The 15,571-nt window shown below is 42.6% G+C and overlaps 1 long non-coding RNA gene across 4 annotated transcripts in view; it reads right to left on the bottom strand.

Annotated features, from left to right (window-relative positions):
- Positions 1-626: 626 nt before the first annotated feature.
- LOC113877815 overlaps positions 627-15,571 on the bottom strand; it is a 95,429-nt gene continuing 80,484 nt past the window's right edge. For all 4 annotated transcript variants that reach the window (XR_003506830.1, XR_003506831.1, XR_003506832.1 and 1 more), the window contains 2 exons: positions 7,828-7,897; positions 627-668 (listed from right to left, as the gene is read on the bottom strand). This is a non-coding gene — a long non-coding RNA (uncharacterized LOC113877815). The remainder of the gene's footprint in view (positions 669-7,827; positions 7,898-15,571) is intronic.

Below are 15,571 nucleotides of genomic sequence, written 5' to 3'. Positions count from 1 at the left end.
GGTCCTCAAAAACTTAAACATAGAATTACCATATGATCCAGAAATTTCACTTGTAGGTACAAACCCAGAAGAATTGAAAGCAGGGACTCGAACAGATACTTGTATACCCACATTCACAGCAGTGTTATTCACAATAGCCAAAAAGTAGAAACAAGCCAAATGACTATCAACAAATAAATGGATAAACAAAGCGTGTATACAAGCAATGGAATATTATTCAACCTTAAGAAGGAATGAAATTCTGAGACAAGCTACAACATGGGTGAATTTTGAGGGCATTATGTTAAGTGGAAAACAGACACAAAGGAAAAATATTATCAGTTCAGTTCAGTTCAGTCGCTCAGTCGTGTCCGACTCTCTGCAACCCTGTGAATCGCAGCACGCCAGGCCTCCCTGTCCATCACCAACTCCTGGAGTTCAATCAGACTCAAGTCCATCGAGTCGGTGATGCCATCCAGCCATCTCATGCTCTGTCGTCCCCTTCTCCTCCTGCCCCCAATCCTTCCCAGCATCAGTCTTTTCCAATGAGTCAACTCTTCACATGAGGTGGCCAAAGTACTGGAGTTTCAGCTTTAGCATCACTCCTTCCAAAGAACACCCAGGACTGATCTCCTTTAGAATAGACTGGTTGCATCTCCTTGCAGTATGGTTCCATTTATAAGAGATACCTAGAATAGACAAATTCATAGAGACAAAAGATGTTACAAGCTACTGGAGGAGAGGAGAATGGGGAGTTATTGTATAATGGGTATAGAGTTTCTATTTAGGGTGATGAAAAGTTCTGAAAATAGATACTGGTGATGGTTATACAACACTGTGAATGTACTTATTGCGAATGATTTTTTTTTTTTTTTAAGGCCACAGTGTGCAGCATGTGGGATCTTAGTTCCCCAACCAAGGATTAAACCCATGCCCCCTGCACTAAGAATACAGTCTTAACCACTGGACCATCAGGGAAGTCCCTTATCGCCACTGAATTGAACACTTAAAAACAGATGAAATGGTAACCTTTATGTCAAGCATAATTTACCACAATAAAAAACTTACCTAAGTAAAATGAACTCATCATTTTATCTTTAAAGAAATATGAAACATTCCTTTTGTCTGCATTTTAAGTCATCTTTTTTGGACTTTCTTGAATTATTTTCATTACACAAAAATACATTTTAAGGGCATTGCTATTATATACTTTAAGGTTATAATTTCATGGCCTTAGGCATAAATTCTTTGGATTTTTCCTATGGCCAGATGAAATCAAATTGAAGGCTGGAGTTTTCCCACCCATCTTTTAGAGAAATAGCATCTTAAGGCTTTCCTTTTATTTCTTTATTTACCAGGTAGCTCTTGGTTTAGAGGATAAACTTAAAGTTACTGTAAATCAGCTATTCTCAACTAAATTAATAGTTTGGCTTGATTTGTGATTACTATATTCAACTTTGATTATAATTAGAGAAAGTAAAATGATTCTAAAAAGAACTCTAAATAAAAACATATTAAAAATCGGTTCCCAAAATAGCCCCAGAGTCGAAAGTACTATTTTACTGCTATTGAAGTTAGAAGTTTTTCAAACACAAGGAAAGCAGCGTATAGGGCAACCTGTGAAGCTTCAGAGTTCAGATCGGAAGATCTGAGTCCCAAGTTACTCGGAACATGGTGAATGAGCAGTAAGCATGTGCTGAATGAGAGGATGATAAGTGCAGGTCACTTCCTCTCTCTGAACCTCAGTTTTCTCATCTGCATAAGAAAGTGTGTGTGTGTGCTCAGTTGTGTCTGACTCTTTGCAACCCCATGGATTGCAGCCCACAGAATCCTCTGTCCATGGAATTTTCCAGGCAAAAATACTGGAGTGGGTTGCCATGTCCTACTCCAGGGGATCTTCCTGACCCAGGCATACGAACTCTTGTCTCTTGAGTTTCTCGAGTCTCTTGCATTGGCAGGTAGATTCTTTACCACTGCATCACCCGGGAAGCCTCAAAGAAGAAAGGAGTTGGATGAAATTGAGTGGGTCTCAGCCCTGGTCATTAGAATCACCTGGGGAGTTTTTAAAACTACAGATGCTACCAGCTTGCAAAGGAATGCCTTCTGGTACCTGCTACTATGGGGATGAACCTTGAAGACATGATGCTAAATGAACTAAGCCAGATACAAAAGGACAAATCTTGCAGGATTCCACCTGTGTGAGATACCTATCATAGTCCAATTCATAAAGACTGCAAGTAGGATGGTGATTACCAGGAACTGGGAGGAAGAGGGAACCGGGAGTTATTTTTTAACGGGTACAGAATTTCTGTTTGGGAAGCTGAAAAAGTTCTGGGGGGGTGGATGGTGGTGTTAGTTGCATAACAATGTGAGTATCATAATGATGCTGAACTGTACTCTTAAAAATTTTTTTAATGGTGAATTTCATATTTTGTACAATTTAACACACACACAGACACATAGACGCTCTCATATTGATGCTGTGCCCCACGTCAGACCAGTTGAGTTAGATGGGTGGGACTATGGGTATTTTTTTAAAACTCCTTAGGCAATTTTTTTTTTCTTTTGGCTTGTGAGCTCTTAGTTCCCAGACCAGGGACTGAATCAGGGTCTCAGGCAATGGAAACGCACTGTCCTAACCACTGGACCCCCAGGGAATTCCTTCTCAGCTAATTCTGAAGCACAGAGTTGAGAACCCTGGACCCAGATAATGTCTAAGATTCTGTTTTGCTTCAGTCATCCATGATTCTAAATAAGATGGTCCAACAAGAGAAAATGAAAACTGTCAATGTTTTGGCCCAATTTCATAACTGCAAATAACAACTTCCTTGGATGAATTCAGTTCAGTTCAGTTGTTCAATCATGTCCGACTCTTTGCAACCCCAGGAACCACAGCACACCAGGCCTCCCTGTCCATCACCAACTCCAGGAGTTTACCCAAACTCATGTCCATTGAGCTGGTGATGCCATCCAACCATCTCATCCTCTGTCGTCCCCTTCTCCTTCTGCCTTTAATCTTTCCCAACATGAGGGTCTTTTCAAATGAGTCAGCTCTTCGCATCAGGTGGCCAAAGTATTGGAGTTTCAGCTTCAACAGCAGTCCTTCCAATGAACACCCAGGACTGATCTCCTTTAGGATGGACTGGTTGGATCTCCTTGCAGTCCAAGGGACTCTCAAGAGTCTTCTCCAACACCACAGTTCAAAAGCATCAGTTCTTTAGCTCTCAGCTTTCTTCACAGTCCAACTCTCACATCCATAAATGACCACAGGAAAAACCATAGCCTTGACTAGATGGACCTTTGTTGGCAAAGTAATGTCTCTGCTTTTGAATATGCTATCTAGGTTGGTCATAACTTTCCTTCCAAGGAGTAAGCGTCTTTTAATTTCATGGCTGCAGTCACCATCTGCAGTGATTTTGGAGCCCAGAAAAATAAAGTCTGACACTGTTTCCACTGTTTCCCCATCTATTTCCCATGAAGTGATGGGACCAGAGGCCATGATCTTAATTTTCTGAATGTTGAGCTTTAAGCCAACTTTTTCACTCTCCACTTTCACTTTCATCAAGAGTCTCTTTAGTTCTTCTTCACTTTCTGCCATAAGGGTGGTATCATCTGCATATCTGAGGTTATTGATATTTCTCCTGGCAATCTTGATTCCAGGTTGTGCTTCCTCCAGCCCAGCATTTCACATGATGTACTCTGCATACAAGTTAAATAAGCAGGGTGACAATATACAGCCTTGATGTACTCCTTTCCCAGTTTGGAACCAGTCTGTTGTTCCATGTCCAGTTCTAACTGTTGCTTCCTTACCTGTATACAGGTTTCTCAAGAGGCAGGTCAGGGGGTCTGATATTCCTATCTCTTGAAGAATTTTCCACAGTTTGTTGTGATCCATACAGTCAAAGGCTTTGGCATAGTCAATAAAGCAGAAATAGATGTTTTTCTGGAACTCTCTTGCTTTTTCCATGATCCAGAAGATGCTGGCAATTTAATCTCTGGTTCCTCTGCCTTTTCTAACACCAGCTTGAGCCTCTGGAAGTTCACGGTTCACATATTGCTGAAGCCTGGCTTGGAGAATTTTGAGCATTACTTTACTAGTGTGTGAGATGAGTGCAACTGTGTGGTAGTTGAGCATTCTTTGGCATTGCCTTTCTTTGGGATTGGAATAAAAACTAATGTTTTCCAGTCCTGTGGCCACTGCTGAGTTTTCCAAATGTGCTTGCATATTGAGTGCAGCACTTTCACAGCATCATCTTTCAGGATTTGAAATAGCTCAACTGGAATTCCATCACCTCTACTAGCTTTCTTCATAGTGATACTTCCTAAGGCCCACTTGACTTCACATTCTAGGATGTCTGGCTCTAGGTCAGTGATCACACCATCATGATTATCTGGGTCGTGAAGATCTTTTTTGTACAGTTCTTCTGTGTATTCTTGCCACCTCTTCTTAATATCTTCTGCTTCTGTTAGGTCCATACCATTTCTGTCCTTTATCGAGCCCATCTTTGCATGAAATGTTCCCTTGGTATCTCTAATTTTCTTGAAGAGATCTCTAGTCTTTCCTATTCTATTGTTTTCCTCTATTTCTTTGCATTGATCACTGAGGAAGCCTTTATCTCTCCTTGCTATTCTTTGGAACTCTGTATTCAATTGGGTATATCTTTCCTTTTCGCTTCTCTTGAATCCAAATCACTAATGGACTTACAGTTTTTTTTCCCCTAAATATTTTTTTTTCTGTTTAGTAATTTTACTTCTTTTCTTAAAATGAATTAACCTTTTCACAAAACTTCATTGGACAGCTGTGCAAGTCTCCACTCAAGATTTGGTCAGATAACAGTAGATTCCAATATAAATTATTCTTACAAAGAATGCGTATGTCTACATTCAGCACACTATCTCTTCGGCAAAGCCAGTCTTTTCTGAAGCCTGGCATTTTCATGCCACATGCCTTATGTTTCAGTTGTCACAGATATCCAAAGAAGTTTTAAACTCAAGGTCTTTTTAAAAACAGTATTTATTGAATAATTGTGCTTTTTTTTCCTAGAAAAATTTATTTTAAAGTAATAGATTTGTAACCATTAAAAGTAATGGAAAAATTTCCATAATGAATATTTGAAGTGACCCAATGAAAGAAAACAGCATGGGTTCTTTTTCTAGGAATCTAAATGTTTTATAAAAGAAATTTTGTTTTGAAGTATTTCATTGTCTTGATACAGTAACCACAGGATGTTGAGCCAGCCTAAATAATTAGGCCTAAACAAAAATTGAAATGGAAACTATTTTTAAATGTTTCCCATCTAAAATGAGAGAACGGACGCATGTGAAATACAAAATAACACTCTTTTGTTCTGGAGTTTTTATATATGTTACGTAAAAATCATCTAATGAGTTTTGAATGAAAATTGTTCTCAGCAAAACAAGTGTGAGTCAAAATTCTTTTTGGCAATCATTATTTTTTTTTTGCTTTTCTTTCATTTAGCACTTCTGACTTGAAATGTCCTCTTTAAAACATATGTGACGTTATAAGTGATCAATGAGCTGTGTAACTTAAATGTGCCATTTACCAACCCTAGATCTGAAATTACTGCACTGATTTCACACTAACAGAGTTGTTGTTATCTGTTCTTTTAAACCACATCAGACACTGCCTTCTAAGTTGTTGAAACAAAGCATTTATTCTTCAGTTCAGTTCAGAGTAGTCAAAAGTCTTGATAATGATACGGTTTCAAGGATTAAACAGCATTCTCTGGGGCTTCCCTGGTGGTCCAGTGGTTAAAAAAAAAAATCCATCTTCCAATGCAGGGGAGGTGGGTTTGATGCCTGGTCAGGAAACCAAGCGCCCACATTCCATGGGGCAACTAAGCCCGAGCACTACACCGAAGACCCGGTACAGCCAAAGCTTTTTAAAGTTATCAGCACCTTGTGAAGTCTAGTACCCGCCCATGAGCACTGATTTTCAAAGCACCAGAACTTCGGTCATCACCACCCCAAAATGTCCAATATCAACACTTCAATACCAATACCATTCTGGGCATCTACTAAGGTGACGGCCAAATATTCTGGGCCCAGAGGTACTTCAGGTTATCACCTGCTGACTTTGTTTAACATGGAAAGAAGCACAAAATGGCAGGAGGCTGTGTTGTTGCCCAATCCAGAACAACAAAGGAAAACAAATATTAACCCTCGATAGTTGGCTTCTAGCCCAGGTCGCTTGAGCAATAAGCCAGAATAACTCCACGGTGACTGGTTATCCCACCTCCTCACTCAGCACATTTTTTCCCCTGCTAAAGGCCAATCTTGTTTAAAATATAATCTTTACCTACTTTAAACCTCCAAGATCCTTTAAGAGCTTCCTAGTTGACCTTGTAAGGTGAATGCTTGGATCACAATGAATTTGCAGTTTTTCCAAGTTTTGGCATCTGCTCTAGCCCATTATATGCCTTTTGTAAGATTCAGATCGGGTCAATCTAGGGAAAAGTAGGTCTAGAGGAAGTAGCCTCACCAAAACCTACCCATCTTGGGTCTACAATGTAATGGTACTTGAACTATAGAATCTACAGTAAGACAAAAAAAAAAAAAAAAAAAAGCCTCAAAGCTATTACATTTTAATGTTAAGCGTAATAATAAGACTCATCTCAGGGCTTCCCTAGCCATTCAGTGGTTAACAATCCACCTTGCAATGCAGATTGCAATGCAGAGGACACCGGTTCGCTCCCTGGCCCAGGAAGATTCCACATGCCGCAGGGCCACTAAGCCTGTGCCCCACAGCTACTGAAGCCTGTGCTCTAGAGCCCACGAGCCACAACTGCTGAGCCCACCAGTATGTCCGACTCTTTGCGATCCCATGGACTGTAGCCTGACAGGCTCCTCTGTCCATGGAATTCTCCAGGCAAGAATACTGGAGTGGGTTGCCATTCCCTCCAGGGGATCTTCCTGACCCAGGGATTGAACACGTGTCTCCTGCACTGAAGGCAGAGTCTTTACTGTCTGAGCCACCAGGGAAGCCCAAATATAATGTAAGTGCTAGGTAAATAGTTGAAGATGAGTGGAAAATTTAAAATGTAAGGACATGATAAATTTGAAGGTAAAAGGATAAAAGGAGCTATATTAAAAAAAAAAAAAAAAAAGACTGATCTTAGTGTATTATGACCCTTATTCCATCTTGTGCCTGTGTGCTCGGGTGCTTCAATCATGTCCGATTCTTTGTGACCCTATGGACCATAGCCTGCCAGGCGCCTCTGTCCATGGGGTTTCCCAGGCAAGATTATTAGAATGGGTTGCCATGCCCTCCTCCAGGGGATCTTCCCAACCCAAGGATCGAACCCATGCCTCCTGAGTATCCCGTATTGCAGGCAGATTCTTTACTCACTGAGCCACCTGGGAAGCCCTATTCCATCCCGAGACACATGCAAATGCTTTTTGTTGGAAATGCAACCTACCAGCAACATTTCCTGTTTTTGGGTTCCTCAAATAAATGAAACTTCCCATGTCAAATAAGTTATATATCTAAAATAAATTTGCATGTCTGATCCATGTGACCCCTTCAGATTTACAAAGCATTAACAGTACTAACTACGTAGTGGACATGGTTTGGGGTACATTCTCAAACATATTATCATCTGTCTCCTTTTATGAATAAGCAAACAAAAGCTTAGTGAGGTCAAATTCTTTGCCAAATTTTCAACATAATTCAAAATCTAATGCTACACCGTTACTTCCTCTACTGAAATTTAAATGCAAGCTATTTTTGTACAAAGAGGAATAGAGAAATAAAATGCAAGTTTTTCTTGTTTTTCACAAATTTCCATTCAGGAAATACTTATTGAGAAATATTTGTTGAGCACTTACCATATACTGGGCACTATTAGGCAACTAGGAATGTAGTAGTGAACAAAACAAAATGTTGCAGAGGTTACATCTAAATGGGAGGAGATGGAAAATAAACAAAGGTCACTTGATAGTATGTAAGTAGCGGTTAAGTGCTAACAGCTCCGCATTGCTCAATCCAGTCATAAATTTCCTGCCCTCATTTCCAAAACGTGCAAACAGCACATTTTGTACCTTTAACACAACTGGTCACTTTAACTGATCACAACTGATCCTCCTTAAAGCATTTTCTTCCCTATGCACAAAAGCAGCTGCCACAATAGCTATTCCTCCTCAGTCTTCATTACTGGTTCCTTCTCATGTCCCTGAGCTCTGAACACGGGAGTGTCCCACGACTCAGCCCTCATAAATCTTCTCTGTTTATACTCAGATTTCATTCAGTTTCACAGCTTTAATTACTATCCATGCATTGATGACTTGTTTATCTCTCTCCTAGGTCTCTATCCTGAACACCTTTGGTGGCAAACCTTAGATAACTCAAGCACCTCAGACTTAATAAAAATGGACTGCAATCTTATTCCAAACTTTCAGCTGCTCAGGTATAAACATTAGAGTCATCCTCGACTTGTCTCTTTTCCCCTCCCCATGTCTAATTCATGAGCAAACCCTGTCTGCTCTACATTCAAAATACACCCCATGTCTGTCCACGTCTCCATTTCCCCTGGACTACCTTTCCCTCAATCACCAGCACCTAATCTGGATTACTACAGTCTCCTAACAGGATTACCTCCTTCTTCCTTTGCCCTCTCCATTCAACAACCAAATTAATTATTTTTTAATAACAATATCTTAAACTATTTATTTTTATTTATTTATTTGTCTTAGTTGCAGCCTGGCATGTGGGATCTTCAATCTTTGCTGAGCATGGACACTCTTAGCTGTGCGGCACGTGGGATGTAGTTTGCCGACCAGGGATAGGACCCAGGCCCCCGGCCTTGGTAGTGCAGAGTTGTAGCCACTGGCCCACCAGGGAAGTCTCCAGATTAATTCTTTGGACCTATGTCGGCCCACGTCATTCCTTTTCTTAAAACCCTCCAACAGATTCCCATCACACATGATGGAGAACCACAAAGCTGCTTTTCTGACCACCTCCTTGCTCACCACACTCCCAGCACTGGCCTCATTGCTCTGCAAGCAACTGCCTCCTCAGGGCCTTTGAACTTGTTGTTTCCTCTTCCTGAGATGAAGAGGTTTTCTTTCTTTCTTTTTTTTTTTCTGGCTGCACTATGCAACTTGCAGGATCTTAGTTCCCTGACCAGGGCTTGAACCTCAGTCCTAAACAATGAACTGTCAGGGAATTCCCTAGTTGAAGAGCCTCAAACATGACTGAATGCTCAGCTGAGTCTGTTATGTCACATCCAGGACCCTGGGATATGACCCCTGGGACCCTGACTAGTGGGATGAGAGGATCTGGTGCACCCCCCTGACTATTCTGACTGCCTTGACCTCTCTGAACACTCAGAGATGACAGAGGGGCTCCCCTCTCCACTTAGAGCGAGCACTCCTGGGGGTAAAAAGATACCATAGAAGCCTCAGCCTCACAAGAAAACAGGGATCTTGTTCAGCAGCTGCCTCACCTCCTCTCCTGGCTGCAAAGTCCACAACTATGTTGAGTTCAGCATAATTCTGCTGGATCTGAGAAGACAGAAAAAGAACTCTCCCTGCAACAGAGCTGCAAGAAAAAGCCAGCATGTTCCAGTAGGAGCCAGAGTATTCCTGGGACAGGATACACTAAAGAAAAAAATTTCTTGAAATCCTATATGGCTACTCTCCCAGCATATGGGATTTATACCCCTGACAAGGGGGCTTTCCCGGTGGCTCAGACAGTAAAAAATCTGCTTGCAATACGGGAGACCCAGGTTTGATCCCTAGGATGGGAAGACCCCCTGGAGAAGGGAATGAATGGCAACCCACTCCAATATTCTTGCTGGGAGAATTCCATAGACAGAGGAGCCTGGTGAACTACAGTTCATGGGGTTGCAAAGAGTTGGACACGACTGAGCGACTAACACACACACAAGGGCCCTAGGAGTAGGGGAGAACTCTCTGCTGGGGTGGCTCTTCAAGGCATGTCTACTCTCAGTGAAGTCAAAGTGTCTGCGTTGCCCTGCCAGATGGTAGAAGAAGGAATACAGAAGCTGAGGGAGGCAGGCACGTTGGAATAGATATTTTAAGTGAGCCTGAAAGACCCACCAAGGGATTATGTTCTACACATAGGCCCAGAGTACACTGCATTTGCCAAAGCTGTCAGGATTATGCTAGAGAGAGGGACACCAGCATCATTGAGATATTCAGGGGTGTCAAAGGCTGCCAGGAGGCAAGACTGTCACATGCTTGGCTTACTTACAGAAACAAGGTTGGGGGCAGCACTTAACCACCAGGATTGAGGGGGTCAAAAATTACTATAATGACCAGCAAAGTGGAATGGCAGACCAGGGGCCTTAGCCCAAAGAGAGTTGTGGAAATCTTGGTGAATAGGATAGGAAAATGCTCCTCCAGCCCACTCAGGGATGCCCCCTGCTCCCCAAAAAATTATCACATCTCACGGGGCAAAATACATGGATAGCTAAAGTGGATATTACTCAATACATATAATCAAAAGAAAGCAAGACTGGAGAAGCAGGAGGCTAAGATCAGTCACCCTAACAAAACGTCATGAATGGAGAACCAACAAGAGCTTCATATGGGACTTTGCTGGTGGTCCAGTGGTTAAGAACCCACTTGCCAATGCAGAGGAAGGACATGGGTTTGATCCCTGGTCCAGGAAGGTACCACATGCCATGGGGCAACTAAGCCCATGCACCTCCACAAGAGAAGCCACCCCAGTGAGAAGCCCAAGCACCACAACTAGACGAGCCTGCTTGCCCAAACTAAAGAAAGCCCACGAGCAGCAAAGAAGACCCAGCGTAGTCAAAATTAAAAAAAAAAAAGGCTCTGATTAGTAGGAGGAGGAGAAGAGCTGTTTGTTGCTACAAAATAGGGGCAAGGAAGAATATGTATGGAGCTCAGGTGACCCACTTGGGTGCTTTATGGTACTCCTTTGCCCGACTAAGAATGTATATGGACAAGTAGAGCACCCTCAGCCTGAGAAAGGTATGATTACCAGTGAGTCAGACCCCTCAGAAATGAGGGTTATGTTCCACCACCAGAGAAGACACGGAGACAAATGAAGATGATGGCTGGGGGCAAGGAAAATTAGAATGGATGGTGAAGAGGGGAGAGCCTGAGAACCAGCTGTGGCCCCAAGACCAACTGCAGGGCTGAGGACTATAGTTTACCCACTAACATCCCCTTCTAAGTTCCTCTACAAGAAGAAAGGTGTGCCAGAACCCTGGAGGGGCCGTTGCCCAGATGTGAAAGAAGGGGATCTGCATGGCCCATGGGGGTGGGCTCTGGCAGTCAGGAAGATGAACCACTTGGATCGCTCATCAAGAAAGAACTTCCATCTATCCAGCTTCTGGGTGAATGACTGACTTGACCGCCTCCAGCTGCAGCCTCGGTTTTTGAGCTGCGGCCACGCTCTTACTGAACAGCCCCTTGGACAATAATTGAACACGGTTGTTTGACTAGGGCCTGACCTCTTGGTACCCAACCTGAATCCCCTCTAATTGGCAATCTTTGCTCTGGAGCCTCTTGCTGAGTGGGTCAAAACTTTGTCAGACCTGCATTAGGTTCTGAGTCACTCCTTGTTCCATCCTGTTTTCTCCTCACTTTTCTTTGACAAGCTTCAGGTTCAAATCATGGTCCAAAGGGCTTTGCTTATCTTATCCTGCTTCCTCCCCATTTTTTAATTTCACAGGCATTTTTCCCGAATCAACTCTTTGCACTGTTAGCTTCTTAGAAGACTGACACAGATGGTTGTGAGAGATGACTTCCTCCCTGTGTGATTTTGGGCAAATAACTTAAACTCTCTAAGCTTCAGTTTTCTCACTATGAAATGGGGCTATTATTATCTCTCTCATTGGATTGTTGTGGGGGGGGCTTAAATATATAAAATATTTAAGAGTTTTATGAGAATTAAATGAGAGAATGCATACAAAATGTTTAGCAGACAACCTTGCACCTTTGGTAAATGCTTCCTCTTAGGCTAATGAAAAGCTAAGGCAGACTATGAATGGGAACTCTTTAGTTTTCCTCCATCCTGGGGGAATATATTCATTTGCTTCTTGCTTGGAGAATCCCAGGGACGGGGGAGCCTGGTGGGCTGCCATCTATGGGGTCGCACAGAGTCGGACACGACTGAAGCGACTTAGCAGCAGCAGCAGCAGCAGAGAGGACTGTTACTGTTATTTCCCATACCATTAACATCTTCACCTATGCTAAGCCAAAAAGGTTTTAAAAAAAGCAGAGCCCAGGGCTTCCCTAGTGACCCAGTGGTTAGGAGTCCACCTGCCAGTGCAGCGGACACGAGTTCAATCCCTAGTCTGGGAAGACCCCACATGCCGCAAAGCAACTAAACCCGTGTGCCACAGCTACTGAGCCTGTGCTCTAGACCATAAGCTGCAACTTCTGAAGCCTGCACGCCCTAGAGCCGGGCTCGGCAACAACAGAAACCCCTGCAATGAGAGAGTAGCCCGCTCACAGCAGCTAGAAACCCTGTTCACAGAAAAGAAGACCCAGTGCAGCTAAAAAGAAATAAATAAAACAAAAATAAAGCTCAGTTCAGTTCAGTTCAGTTCGGTCACTCAGTCGTGTCCGACTCTTTGCGACCCCATGAATCACAGAGAGTAGTACTCTCTCATTGCGCACCAATGAGAGAGTAGCCTGCTCGCAGCAGCAAAAAGCCTGCTCACAGAAAAGAAGACCCAGTGCAGCTAAAAAGAAATAAATAAAACAAAAATAAAGCTCAGTTCAGTTCAGTTCAGTTGCTCAGTCCTGTCCAACTCTTTAAGACCCCATGAATCACAGCACGCCAGGCCTCCCTGTCCATCACTAACTCCTGGAGTTCACTCAAACACATGACCATCATAGAGTCGGTGATACCATCCAGCCATCTCATCCTCTGTTGTCCCCTTCTCTTGCCCCCAGTCCCTCCCAGCATCAGTCTTTTCCAATGAGTCAACTCTCTGCATGAGGTGGCCAAGGTATTGGAGTTTCAGCTTCAGCATCATTCCTTCCAATGAACACCCAGGACTGATCTCCTTTAAGATGGACTGGTTGGATCTCCTTGCAGTCCAAGGCACTCTCAAGAGTCTTCTCCAACACCACAGTTGAAAAGCATCAATTCTTCGGCACTCAGCCTTCTTCACAGTCCAACTCTCACATCCATACATGACCACTGGAAAAACCATAGCCTTGACTAGACAGACCTTTGTTGGCAAAGTAATATCTTTGCTTTTTAATATGCTGTCTAGGTTGGTCAGAACTTTTCTTCCAAGGAGTAAGCGCCTTTTAATTTCATGGCTGCAATCACGATCTGCAGTGATTTTGGAGCCCAAAAAAATAAAGTCTGACACTGTTTCCACTGTTTCCCCATCTATTTCCCTTGAAGTGATGGGACCAGATGCCATGATCTTAGTTTTCTGAATGTTGAGCTTTAAGCCAACTTTTTCACTCTGTAATGGAGATATATATATATATATATATCCCACGAACAAGTAATGGTAATGGTTTCTAGAAATGAGATTTTGTATTGATACGATCATGACCATCAAAAGTGAGACGGAAACTGAATTGTGATTATGTAACCAAATGCAAATCTACCTGTTAGAACATGAGGAACACGATACATTTTCCATATCTAAAAACTCTATTACAAGGGTGGGTAATTTATCCTCCTGCAATGAGTTCAGATGTAGCATTCACAGGTCCATTACTGTGATATATTTCAGTTTTCAATAATATGTGGTTTCCTTTTTAAATCAAAACTTTACATTTGACCTCATTCTCATGTATAAACATGTGTACATCTATTTGGGCTAAAGTTTTCACAAAAGTAGGAAGAAGAATACCATTAGAAAGGTTCAGTTCAGTTCAGTTCAGTCGCTCAGTCGTGTCCGACTCTTTGCAACCCCATGAATCCCAGCATGCCAGGCCTCCCTGTCCATCACCAACTCCCAGAGTTCACTCAGACTCACATCCATCGAATCAGTGATGCCATCCAGCCATCTCATCCTCTGTCGTCCCCTTCTCCTCCTGCCCCCAATCCCTCCCAGCATCAGAGTCTTTTCCAGTGAGTCAACTCTTCGCATGAGGTGGCCAAAGTACTGGAGTTTCAGCTTTAGCATCATTCCCTCCAAAGAAATCCCAGGGCTGATCTCCTTCAGAATGGACTGGTTGGATCTCCTTGCAGTTCAAGGCACTCTCAAGAGTCTTCTCCAACACCACAGTTCAAAAGCATCAATTCTTCGGCACTCAGCTTTCTTCATAGTCCAACTCTCACATCCATACATGACCACAGGAAAAACCATAGCCTTGACTAGATGGACCTTTGTTGGCAAAGTAATGTCTCTGCTTTTGAATATGCTATCTAGGTTGGTCATAACTTTCCTTCCAAGGAGTAAGCGTCTTTTAATTTCATGGCTGCAGTCACCATCTGCAGTGATTTTGGAGCCCAGAAAAATAAAGTCTGATACTGTTTCCACTGTTTCCTCATCTATTTCCCATGAAGTGATGGGACCAGATGCCATGATCTTCGTTTTCTGAATGTTGAGCTTTAAGCCAACTTTTTCACTCTCCACTTTCACTTTCATCAAGAGGCTTTTGAGTTCCTCTTCACTTTCTGCCATAAGGGTGGTGTCATCTGCATATCTGAGGTTATTGGTATTTCTCCTGGCAATCTTGATTCCAGCTTGTGCTTCTTCCAGTCCAGCGCTTCTCATGATGTATTCTGCATAGAAGTTAAATAAGCAGGGTGACAATATACAGCCTTGATGTACTCCTTTTCCTATTTGGAACCAGTCTGTTGTTCCATGTCCAGTTCTAACTGTTGCTTCCTGACCTGCATATAGGTTTCTCAAGAGGCAGGTCAGGTGGTCTGGTATTCCCATCTCTTTCAGAATTTTCCACAGTTTATTGTGATACACACAGTCAAAGGCTTCAGCATAGTCAATAAAGCAGAAATAGATGTTTTTCTGGAACTCTCTTGCTTTTTCCATGATCCAGTGGATGTTGGAAATTTGATCTCTGGTTCCTCTGCCTTTTCTAACACCAGCTTGAACATCTGGAAGTTCACGGTTCACGTATTGCTAAAGCCTGGCTTGGAGAATTTTGAGCATTACTTTACTAGCGTGTGAGATGAGTACAACTGTGTGGTAGTTTGAGCATTCTTTGGCATTGCCTTTCTTTGGGATTGGAATGAAAACTGATGTTTTCCAGTCCTGTTGCCTCTGCTGAGTTTTCCAAATTTGCTGGCATATTGAGTGCAGCACTTTCACAGCATCATCTTTTAGGATTTGAAATAGCTCAACTGGAATTCCATCACCTCCACTAGCTTTGTTCATAGTGATGCTTTCTAAGGCCCACTTGACTTCACATTCCAGGATGTCTGGCTCTAGGTTAGTGATCGTATTATCGTGATTATCTGGGTCGTGAAGATCTTTTTTGTACAGTTCTTCTGTGTATTCTTGCCACCTCTTCTTAATATCTTCTGCTTCTGTTAGGTCCATACCATTTCTGTCCTTTATCGAGCCCATCTTTGCATGAAATGTTCCCTTGGTATCTCTGATTTTCTTGAAGAGATCCCTAGTCTTTCCCATTCTGTTGT

Source organism: Bos indicus x Bos taurus, chromosome 19 (assembly GCF_003369695.1).
Source record: "Bos indicus x Bos taurus breed Angus x Brahman F1 hybrid chromosome 19, Bos_hybrid_MaternalHap_v2.0, whole genome shotgun sequence".
Classification (NCBI taxonomy): Eukaryota; Metazoa; Chordata; class Mammalia; order Artiodactyla; family Bovidae; genus Bos; species Bos indicus x Bos taurus.
The sequence above is the reverse complement of the archived record's forward strand: the minus strand, read 5'-3'. Positions and strand labels throughout refer to the sequence as shown.